The following is a 12,485-nucleotide window of genomic DNA, read 5'->3' on the forward strand; positions in this document are numbered from 1 at the left end:
CTTGAAACATTGACTCTGCTGCTTTCCATCGATTCTGCCTGGCCTGCTGAGTTTTTTTCCTGCACTTTCGCTGAACTTTATGATCCATTGCCCATTGCTTCTCAGAAACTGCTTACGTTCTTGCAGTAGATGACATAGCTCTGTTGCATCTAGCCATCTATTGACTCGTACATTTATAAATCTAATGGTACTGCTAGTGGTGGTGGGATTTCTCAGCAAACAGTTGATGTAAACAGTCTCAACAGTCTAGGAGCCAATCCAAGTTGTCCTAATATGATTGAAGTGCTAATATTAAGGATTTCTCACTGATGAAAGGCTATTTTCCCATGTTTTTAAAATAATGATGGCAATTATGCCATGACGATGAGAAAAACAACATGTGGAATATCCCTTCCTGAAGTGCATAGTTACAAGAAGCATTTGAGACAACAACTCTGCATTGGTCATCTCATTCTTAATGAATGATATCCAAAGTGCAAAATGGACTGTTTGGAATGAAATCGAGAGTGGAGGGTTGGAAAAGCACAGCAGGTCAGGCAGCATCCGAGAAGCAGGAGAATCGATGTTTTGGGCAAGAGCCCTCACTTTCTCTTGTTTGGAATGAAATGCCTGTCAACTTTCTATTATCAACAGTATATGAAATGGAGCTGCAATGGATGTCTGTCTGCAGAAAACCTAGGCCAGGAGCTTTGGAACTAATTAATTTTCTGTGGTTACCATAGTAAACGCTTTCATTATTCAAACAAATGAAAAGAAAAAATGTTGAGGGAATGTGCGGTGTGGGTTACAGGTAAGTGATACAAGAGGGGACTACATCACATTTACTCTTTGAACTTTTAGCAATGATGAAGCTGAGTCAGAAACAAGAGGTTGATCAGGATTCTGAATTGAAATATCAACCACAGTAAATCTCACAGAACGAATACCCTCCTGCATTTACTATGGATTTTTATACAGAATATCCACAAAGATTGGTCTTTGCGTAAGGAAAGATATACATGTCGTTAATTATTGAAATTGTTTTAGAACATGTCAATTTCAGTATCTAGAATGTTTTCAGGGTTCCTGATTAAAATATCAACCACAGTAAACTCACAGAGTTAATACCCACTCCATGTACTGTGGATCCTGATATAGTCTATCCACAACTAACAGTTGTTGCGTAAGGAATGCTCTGCAAGTTATTAATTATTGAAATTGTATTAGAATAACTCATTTGCATTATCTAGAATGTTCATTAGCTTTTTATGTATATTTAATATTAAAGGATGCTGGAAATCCCTGCCTCTCTTATCATTCATCAGTGCAACCCAAAACATAACACTTTATTGAAAGAAAATGCAAATTAACACAAATAGACAAGAACACAAGAAATATGAGCAAAGATAGATAAGGGACCTTCAAGCTTGCTCTGCAGTTCAATATGATCATAGCTGATTTTGGGCTTCAATTCAATGTACTCACCTCCTCCTCATGCCCTTTGATTCTCCAAGTGATAATATCTCCCTATTCCAGCTTCAAGTTTATTCAATGATAGAACAGCCATAAGTTTCGGGTGTAGGGAATGCTCAAAATTTCATAATACTTTGAATAAATAATTTCTCTTCTGATTCTAAATGACCAGAATAAATGGCCAATTTACTCAACCTTTCATTAACCTGGAGCAGTGTTTTGTAAAGGAAAAAAATGGTGCTATTGTCTGCATCTGCAGATTGGAAGAAGCAAAGATGACCTTTAGTAGAGGGATATGCTCTTCTTGTCGGATGTGGGAGTTGAGAGAGAGTTTACGTGTTATTGAGGATTATATCTGCAATAAATGCCGTTGGTTGCGAATCCTATCAGATTGAATGGATCGGTTGGAGAGACAGTTAGAGGCAATGAGGAATTTACAAGAGCAAAGGGATGTGATGAATGGCAGTTATAGGAAGGGAAAAAAGTTGCAGATACAGTCACATAGATGAGTTAACTCCAGGAAAGGTAGGAGAGGTAGGCAGGTAGTGTGGGAGTCTTCTGTGGCTATCCCCATTTCAAACAGGTATGCTGTTTTCAAAAATGTAGGGGGTGATGGATTCTCAGGGGAATGTAGCACGAACAGCCAAGTTTTTGGGTTTTGAGACTGGCTCTAATGCAATGAGGGGTACTTTGGGTTTCAAGAGATTGATTGTGATAGGGGACTCTGTAGTCCAAGGCAGAGACAGACTTTTCTGTGGCCAGCCGCGAAAAATCAGAATGGTGTGTTGTTTCCCTGGTGCCAGGATCAAGGATGTCTCAGAGAGAGTGCAGAATGTTCTCAAGGGGGAGAGGGCACAGCAAGAGGTCATTGTACACATTAGAACCAAGGACATAGGAAGGGAAAAGGATGAGATTCTGAAGGGAGAATATAGAGAGGCAGAAATTTAAAAAGGAGGTCCTCGAGAAGGGTAATATCTGGATTACTCCCGATGCTACGAGCTAGTGAGGGTAGGAAAAGAAGGATAAAGCAGATGAATGCATAGCTGAGGAGCTGATGTATGGGAGAAGGATTCACATTTTTGGATCATTGGAACCTCTTCTGGGGTAGAAGTGACCTGTACAAGAAGGACGTATTGCACCTAAATTGGAAGAGGTCAAATATACTGGCGGAGATTTGCTAGAGCTGCTCAGGAGGATGTAAACTAGTGAGGTGGGTGGGTCCCAGGGAGATACTGAGGAAAGAGATCACTGTGAGACCGGTACAGTTGAGAAAAGAATCGAGTCAAACAGTCAGGGCAGGCAGGGACAAAGCAGAGAACAAGGTAGGACTGATAAATTAATCTGAATTTATTTCAATGCAGACGGGCTAACAGGGAACCCAGGGCATGGTTAGGAACATGGAACTGGGATATCATAGCAATTACAGAAACATGGCTCAGGGATTGGCAGGACTGGCAGCTTAATGTTCCAGGATACAAATGCTACAGGAAGGATAGAAAGGGAGGCAAGAGAGGAGGGGGAGTGGCATTTTTGATAAGGGATAGCATCACAGCTGTACTTAGGGAGGATATTCCCGGAAATACATCCAGGGAAGTTATTTGGGTGGAGCTCAGAAAAAAGAAAGGGATGATCACCTTAATGGGATTGTATTGTAGACCCCCTAATAGTCAGTGGAAAATTGAGAAACAAATTTGTAAGGAGATCTCAGTTATCTGTAAAAATAATAAGGTGTTTATGGTAGGGGATTTTAACTTTCCAAACCTAGACTGGGACAGCCATAATGTTTTGGGATTAGATGGAGAGGAATTTGTTAAGTGTGTACAAGAAAATTTTCTGATTCAGTATGTGGACATACCTACTACAGAAGTTGCAAAACCTGACCTACTCTTGGGAAATAAAGCAGGGCAGGTGACTGAGGTGTCAGTGGGGGAGCGCTTTGGGGCCAGCGGCCATAATTCTATTCGTTTTAAAATAGTGATGGTAAAGGATAGACCAGATCTAAAAGATGAAATTCTAAATTGGAGAAAGGCTAATTTTGACGGTATTGTGCAAGAACTTTCGAAAGCTGATTGGAGGCAGATGATCGCAGGTAAAGGAGCGGCTGGAAACTGGGAAGCCTTCAGAAATGAGACAACGAGAGTATAGAGACAGGATATTCCTGTTAGGGTGAAAGGAAAGGCTGGTAGGTATAGGGAATGCTGGATGTCTAGAGAAATTGAGGATTTGGTAAAGAAAAAGAAGGAAGTATATGTCAGGTATAGACAGGATAGATCGAGTGAATCCTTAGGAGAGTATAAAGGCAGTAGGAGTGTACTTAAGAGGGAAATCAGGAGGGCAAAAAGGGGACATGAGATAGCTTTGGCAAATAGAGTTAAGGGGAATCCAAAGGGCTTTTACAAATACATTAAGGACAAAAAGGTAACTAGGGAGAGAATAGCGCCCCTCAAACATCAGCAAGGCGGCCTTTGTGTGGAGCCGCAGGAGATGGGTACATACTAAATGAGTATTTGCATAAGTGTTTACTGTGGAAAACACCATGGAAGGTATAGAATGTAGGGAAATAGCTGGTAATATCTTGAAAAATGCCCATATTACAGAGGAGGAAGTGCAGGATGTCTTCAAATGCATAAAAGTGGATAAATCCTCAGGACCTGATCAGGTGTACCCTAGAACTCTGTGGGAAGCTAGCAAAGTGATTGCTGGGCCCCTTGATGAGATATTTATATCATTGATAGTCACAGGTGAGGTGCCGGGAGACTGAAGGCTGACCAGTGAGCCTGACATCGGTAGTGGGCAAGTTGTTGGAGGAAATCCTGAGGGACAGCATGTACATGTATTTGGAAAGGCAAGGACTGATTAGGGAATGTCAATGTGGCTCACAAACTTGATTAAGTTTTTTGAAGAAGTAACAAAGAGGATTAATGAGGGCAGAGCAGTAGATGTGATCTATATGGACTTCAGTAAGGCATTCGACAAGGTTCCCCATAGGAGACTAATTAGCAAAGTTAGATCTCATGGAATACAGGGAGAACTAGCCAGTTGGACACAAAACTGGCTCACAGGTAGAAGACAGAGGGTGGTGGTGGAGGGTTGTTTTTCAGACTGGAGGCCTGTGACCAGTGGAGTGCCACAAGGATTGGTGCTGGGTCCACTACTTTTCGTCATTTATATAAATGATTTGGATTTGAGTGTACGAGGTATAGTTAGTAAGTTTGCAGATGACACTAAAATTGGAGGTGTAGTGGACAGCAAAGAAGGTTACCTCAGATTACAACGGGATCTTGATCAGATGGGCCAATGGGCTGAGAAGTGGCAGATGGAGTTTAATTCAGATAAATGTGAAGTGCTGCACTTTGGGAAAGCAAATCTTAGCAGGACTTATACACCCAATGGTAAGGTCCTAGGAAGTGTTGCTGAACAAAGAGACTTTGGAGTGTAGGTTCATAGCTCCTTGAAAGTGGAGTCGCAGGTAGATGAGATAGTGAAGAAGGTGTTTAGTATGCTTTCCTTTATTGATCAGAGTATTGAGTACAGGAGTTGGGAGGTAATGTTGCAGCTGTACAGGACATTGGTTAAGCCACTGTTGGAATATTGTGTGCAATTCTGGTCTTCTTCTTCCTATCGGAAGGATGTTGTAAAATGTGAAAGAGTTCACAAAACATTTACAAGGATGTTGCCAGGGTTGGAGGATTTGAGCTATGAGGCGAGGCTGAACAGGTTGGGACTGTTTGCCCTGAAGCATCAGAGGCTGAGGGGTGACCTTATAGTTTTTTATAAAATCATGAGGGGCATGGATAGGATAGATAGACAAAACCTTTTCCCTGAGTTGGGGGAGTCTAGCACTAGAGGGCATAGGTTTAGGGTGAGATGGGAAAGATATAAAAGAGACCTAAGGGGCAACTTTTTCAGTCAGAGGGTGGTACGTGTATGGAATGAGCTGCCAGAGGAAGTGATGGATGCTAGTACAATTGCAATACTTAAAAGGCATCTGGATGGGTATATGAATAGGAAGGCTTTGGAGGGATATGGGCCAGGTGCTGGCAGACAGGAGTAGATTAGTTTGGGATATCTGGTTAGCACGGATGAGTTGGACCGAAGGGTCTGTTTCCATGACTAAAACTGCACACAGTATTCCACATGCGGTCTCACAAAAACCCTATAAATTGTCCTAAGACTACTTATTCTTTTACTCAGGTCCCCTTGTAATTTTTAATCCCCCTGTAATCTCATGTAGGTTCACCATTTGAAATTGAGACTCGGGAATTCAATGATGACTGAAATATTGGTGAAAATATTGCGAGCCACATAGTTCCCATGTCTTTAACAGCTCACTCAGTGCTGCATGCTGAATTGATTTGTTTTACAATAAGTCAACATATCTTTGATGATAGGTAGTTGCTATAGCTACGGATGTTCATATAACAACAAGTGCCAATGAGTTGTCTTCATTGAAACCTGGAATAGTTGTTTTCCATGCCTGGGGCAGCCTAAGGTTTAGTTGACTGATATTCTTTAAAATGAACTGGATAAATATCTTTTCAACCTCAAGGCATCCCAGGCCATCACAAAGAGACACGAAAAGCTCGTCCATGAACTTATTTTTGTTGATAACTCTGCTCTTGTGACCCACAGCCAGTCAGACTTGCAACTCATAACAATGCATTTTTCCAAGGCAGCACAACTCCTTGGAGTCAAAATCAGTTTCAATAAAACTTAAGTCCTGCTTCATTTTATTGCCCAAGATGTATACAAGTCACCAAGCTTGGTCATTGAGCATACTGAGCTGAGTTTTGTCAAGTCATTTATGAATGACTTGAAATTCGTAAATTTTTTGTTTGGAGTGCGTTATCTTGTTTGGTGTCACCACAGACAAGGAAGTGGACAATAGACTTTCAAAGGCAAATGGCACTTTTAGCAGGCTCGCTATTAGCAAGTGTGGAGCAATCACAGCCTCAGAGCATAGACCAGACTCAAAAACATATAAAGTGGTAGACCTCACCACCCCTCTGTATGGTGCAGTGACGTACACCTTCTACAGCAGTTCCATCAGCCCTTCCTGCACAGCATTCTCAGGATTCACTGGAACAACTGCATCATAAACATTTAAGTCTTGGAATCAGCCAAAATCACCAGCGTCAAGACCATTCCCGTGCAAAGTCAATTGGGTTGTGTTGGTTATGTGGCTTGGATGGGTGACAGTTGCCTGCCCAAGATCATGTTGAACAGGAAGCTGTCCCATACGTATGTTTCAAAGACATTTTGAAGAAGTCCCATCCTGTGTGCTACATAGACCATCGCTAGAAATTACAGGTCATGGTACTGGGCGATGCTACGTTGGATGTGATACAGAATCTTTTGAGACTGAGCAAAGAACCAGAATAAAAGTGAAAAACAAAAGTTTAAATGCCCCAGCAGTGCCTACACCTTCACTCACACCGTCCTTGGAAGAAGCAGTTGTTAATACATAGACCTGAGTAGCCTCCAGCTGGCCTGCAACTGATGAAAACAACGTTTCTCAAATCTTTGTGAAGGAATGCCAAGAGAATAACAGAAGTGCTCACAAACTTTTTTAAAATTGTTTTATCTTCAAGTTAACACACATCTGCATAGCAGCAGCTTCTAGAATTAGTATACAATCATTGGCCCTCTATGCTTAACATATTTTAGGCATGCATGTTCTAATATAGGTGCCATCTCTATTTGTGTAGGGCTTCTCAAAATGTTCCTGCCATCTGAAACCAGTAGCTGGCCGGGCCATCCAATCTGTGTTGACATGTAGTTTCAATAATATGGACATCAGTTTCAATCCATCTCCCTCCTTAGAAGCAGAAACAGTTAATAGGGAGTGACAAATGAACTATACAGTAGAAAAAATAAGGAACAAGTTGAGGTGTCAGCTGAGAAGCAACAGAGGATGCATGGAGCGTCACAACGAGACATTTCTTTGCTAAATAAACTCGGACAGTTACAACATAGTCAACACAGTAAAATTGGCCTTGCAGGAGGATGGTCTCAATGCTGGTGCTTTTGGTTGTTTCCAAGTTGGGCTTCCTGTGGGAGATGTTATATTAATATATTGAAGAGAACTCATTCAAAAGCAGACTTGGTTTGGCCATCCTTTAAGCGTTCTCAGCAGGGTTAATTAATTTTCCAAAAATGCTTCACAGACATTTGGGCAATACTGTAATAACTGAGTGAATGCTAACTTCAGACCATGTCACTGAATGTTTCAGGGTATAGATCTATCCTAACAATGCAATTCTCCTTTCATCGTTCCTAGGACCTAAAAATGTTTCACTTTTAGCTCAGAGAGGTGTTAGATTGATGTGGTGCAAGGTTAATAATGGACTTCAGTTGAACTCTGTGAATGCCTTCCCTTTGAAATACAGATAGTGGATGATCAGACATTCAGAAGCAGACATAACCCAGCATGTATTAGCTTTCCATGCAAAACTAATCTAATTGCATCACATTTCTTTTTGCTATTACCTTTAAACACAAGATCCAGGCAAGTTGATGAGGAAGGGGGCATTTTAGCCTCAGAAGAAGATTGCAAAGTGTCCGGTAGAGGAGGACTATTTCTCTGGCAGCATTATTAAAACATGTTATATAAATCTTTTCAATGGCCTACAGCAGACACTATGAGGCTGGGTAGAGAACACAAAAGAAGGAGTGAAGCATTCATGGTTCATGCTTCACCTATTAGCATCTCAAAATTACATCAGGGTCCTATTAATATCATAAGACCCTATTGTAATGGCTAATGGATATCCATACCATTTCTGGAATGTTCCTGGATCACCCATTTTATGGACCAATGGAAATGATGATTTCCTGCTGCTCACTGGGAATGGGATGGTAATTGCAAAGTTTCTAATTTCATTCTGGCATTGTCCTGTATCTGCTTGGTGGGAGTAAATGAAAATTAATCCAAATCAACTATGCCTACTTCATCATTGTAGAGGAAGAGTATGATATTTTGCTGAATAAATGACTGTCCTGCTGGGATTTACTGAGATCAACCGATAATATACCCAGTTGGTTAGTGTAAGAGCTCAAACTAAATATGTAATTGGGTAAAATGGAATGTGCGCTCGAGATCAGCAGCTGACCTCTATGACAGGTGCTGTCTGGAGTTCCACATGGGAAAGAGTTCATCACTAGCACAGAAAGCTCAGAGAAAATCTTTTTAACGACTTCTGGGAGGAGGTGTACCACAGCCTGCCAAATCACAATTAATCACTGTTAGATCAAGGAAAGAATTTGCACACCCTCACCCGACATACTGGCTCGTTTATCATTTGACCATTTCTGCTTCTCGGGTATTGTATTAGAATGTAGCTTGCATGGTGAGCAACATCAGAAAAGGCTGGTATGCTAAACGAAGCTCGGTTTTACATGTACACAACAGATATAATTACAGGCTGCCTTGTTTAAGGTTCAAAATGATAATTTGACTTTCAGTACATTCAAAAACCAGGGTTCTGAAATTCCATTTGACCATATTATCATCAGAAAAATGGCAGAATCTCCCAGTGTGTACTGACATACTGCAATATATATACATATACAGTGGATTGATAGAATGGTAAGTGAATATGATGGAGGGTTTGGGATACAATATTGGCTGTGCCAAATAGGTAAGGCTGTTGACTCTTCCAGTAGTGGTTGGTCTGATGAGCTGGTTAAAATATCAGAATGGCATCATGTTACTCTGATGAAGCAAAGGAGATCCTGGAAAGGCCTATCAGAAAAGGACACATGGGCTATTCAGAAGTTAACATAATTTTGTTGCATGTAATTGATCCTTTTGGGGACTACTTCATCAGAATCATGTAGATGTGGCCATTTCCTGAAGCCTTGGCAAGACTAAAGCCTGAGACAGCTGTCGAAATCTTTACAAAGGCAAAAATGCAAAGGAGGCCCAGGAACTCTCCCAATTATCCTCCAGTCTCTGGGGATCAGCTATCAAAAATCATTACCACATTCCTCATAGCAGCAGGTTTTGTCCCATTTTCTCGGTTGACTCGAGGAATTATTTCAGGATTCTAGCTTGGTCCCATTTTGGAAATTCAGGAAACAGACATTTGTTTCATTGCAAGATGCATTAGTAACATTGTTGGGTTACTGAGTTATGTATAATTTGTTATAGATCAGCTCTCATAATTGGTATGACTGAGGACTTGGAGAGGTATGTAGGAATTTGAGTGTAGATTAATTTTACAGATTTGTGACCATGATATATATGTTGTGATCTTCTGGTTAGGCCTTAATGAAGACCTAATTTTTCTCGTTACTCCCATCAAATCATTTAGTCACCTTAAAGCACTTCATTTTGATCTTCTACAGTTCAGGAAATACAAGACCTGCACTTTACCAGAAATAGCTAAACATTAATTTTGTCAGGTTTCATACAGGGATTCTCTTTGTAAGGATGAGGAATTCTCATGCTGTTTTCTGAAACATGCCTCATTACTTATGCACCGCACCTCTATTGAGTGCTGCTTGCCTTATCTTCCCTCTCACCAGAGAAAGAAATATTCACCACTGCTGGGAGCCCCTGGAGAACCAGGCACTGGTGTCATGTTTTCAATGCAGTTGTGTACCAAGTCAAGTGCTGTCAGCCTGGAGCTACCCTGCTCAGCTTGTGTGAATTGCCCAAAGATAGAGGACAAGGGAAGTTGGCACCCTGCTTTGCCAACTGGGATCTTAAGGCCCTGGTAGACGGGGACGTGTAGAGGAGGATTGTCCTCTTCCCTCAGGAATGGAAGAGGATGCCCCATCACCATACACTTTCTGAGATAGCCATCTGGCTTAGTGCTGCTTCCACGCTCCAGAGAAATGCCGAGCAATGTCGTAAGAAGTCATTGACCTTCTGTGCTCTGCAAGACTCAGTGCCATTATCTCCTCTCTGCTACCTCATTGTCCTGGCTGGCAACTTGGGACCAGGTTGGCAGGGTCTGGAAGTGTAATCTCCTCTGGAGGTCCTGTGGAAAGATGATCCCCATCTATCAGGTCCACCATTTCACTGTCAATGAAGCAGGAAGCATAACTTGTCTTGCAATTAGAACAAGAATTAGAATTAGAATTTATTGTCATACGTATTTTTACAATAAAACACAATGAGAAGTGTTATAAATCGTCCTACCATGGTGCCTATGTAAAATTAAGTAAAGTTAAGACAAAGTTCAACAAAGTCCATTTAAAAGCTCCTGGTCTTGAGGAAAGCATATCCACGATGAGAACGACATGATTGGACAAAAACTGAAACGTTAGAACGTCATACCGTTGGGTCGAGAGCCCGTGAAGAAATACCGCCGCCAAGAACACCAGTTAAAAAAAATGCTGGGCCATTGGATCGCTGGGCTGCTACCCATGGATAAATCAAAATGGTGAGACATCACAAAGCCAAGGCAGAAGCTCTCAATGAAGATTTAAATTTAAGTTGGACAGCCGTCAAGATTACAAATGGGACAACCGCTCCAATAGAGACCCCACCGCAGGCTGAGACCAACACATTGAGAAAGACCACCAGAAAGCAACAGCCACTCAGGCGAAGCTCACGGCTGAAGCTTTTAAAATGAAGGTAAATGAATTTGAACTTATCTACTGTGTATATACTAACTGAAAGACCTTAACAACACCTTTATTGTAACTCCTTCAGCAAAAGACTGAGGGCCTCATTATCAAGGGGAAGATTTCAGCACATCAATCTTTGCCTCCTGAAGTTCTGGTCTCATTTTAGTCAGAAAGGGATATTGTCTTTAAAAGTAAAGAAAATAATGTGCTTGAAAACTTTTATTTCAATAATATCATACTCCTGAACAAATTATTGTGCTGCCTTTTGTTCCAGAAATTTCGCAGAGGATGGGATTAGTTATGCAACTGAATAAAACACTGCAACATCAGTTCATTTTCCTGCTGTCAAGTTCCTTGAGTTTCTTACACTGGGCTCAGGGAAATTGCATCAGGATTGCAATTCCCACGTTGAACTTAGTGAGCTTCTGTCAGACAATGCAGCTAAGTCACACATCAAACAGTCCAGAAAAAATATTAATGGACAAATATACATGGGCCAATTACATTTCAGTGAGTGCTCATAGGGAATTGAAGCCCATTATACATTACTTAAAGTGTCCTTGAATTAATTGATTTCGAAGAGTCGCCTAAAGTAGGCATGCAAACTTGATAAGCAGTCAGAAAGACTGCTCCTCCGACCTGTCCATCCGTCAGTTGAATAAGTGTTGATAGCATACAAACATTTTGCCAAGCTTAAAGAATGTAACTTAATTTTTTATTGTTATGAAAATATTGACACAGATTGTGTAATGTATGACTGTCTTCATCCACGTGAGAGTCCAGATTGCCTCTTTGGAGTCTCTTGTTGATGAAAGTGTTGAGTCTGTCCACACAGTTTTATTAAACAATGTTATTACGGCCAGCTAAAAAAGCTGATATTGTTCACTTTTTTATTCTTACAGCAGGGTATTTGAGTAGCTGCTGGAGAGTTGGAAGTTACACCATGGCAGTAGCACCAAGTCCAATGGACTATTCATATGATATTATTGCACTTTTTCAGCACCCCGTGCAGACCTTCATGGTTTGTCTTTGAGCACTGACAGTCACAGCTTTGTTCCTTTGGCCTTGAGAGTTTGACCAATGGTACTTCTCATCCCCCCTTTGATCAAGGCTTCCAGCATAGTGTCAGAAAATTGTGGAGCTAGCTCTCTCTCATGCTAAGGTATTCTTCAATGTTTCCCTTGTCAGAGTAGGTTAAGAAATGATTTTGTACTTGCTGTGGCCACAATGCAGCTCCCCTTTTAAGGAAAATGCTTTCAATAGTGCAGGCTATAGCCTCACATGGCTTTCTGTGCACTGTAGGTGAGCACTGGCTGAATGCTAAAGTCATTTGGAATTGAAAGCAGTCAAAGTCAACTTTCAGTTTCCATAAAAAGTAATGGACCTATATTTACCTCATATTGTGATCCCAGTGCATGTTTTGGAATATATATATATAACCCCCTCAGAATGTT

The sequence above is a fragment of the Chiloscyllium plagiosum genome, unplaced genomic scaffold (assembly GCF_037043375.1).
Source record: "Chiloscyllium plagiosum isolate Xiang-an unplaced genomic scaffold, Cpla_swu_hap1 HiC_scaffold_14, whole genome shotgun sequence".
Classification (NCBI taxonomy): Eukaryota; Metazoa; Chordata; class Chondrichthyes; order Orectolobiformes; family Hemiscylliidae; genus Chiloscyllium; species Chiloscyllium plagiosum.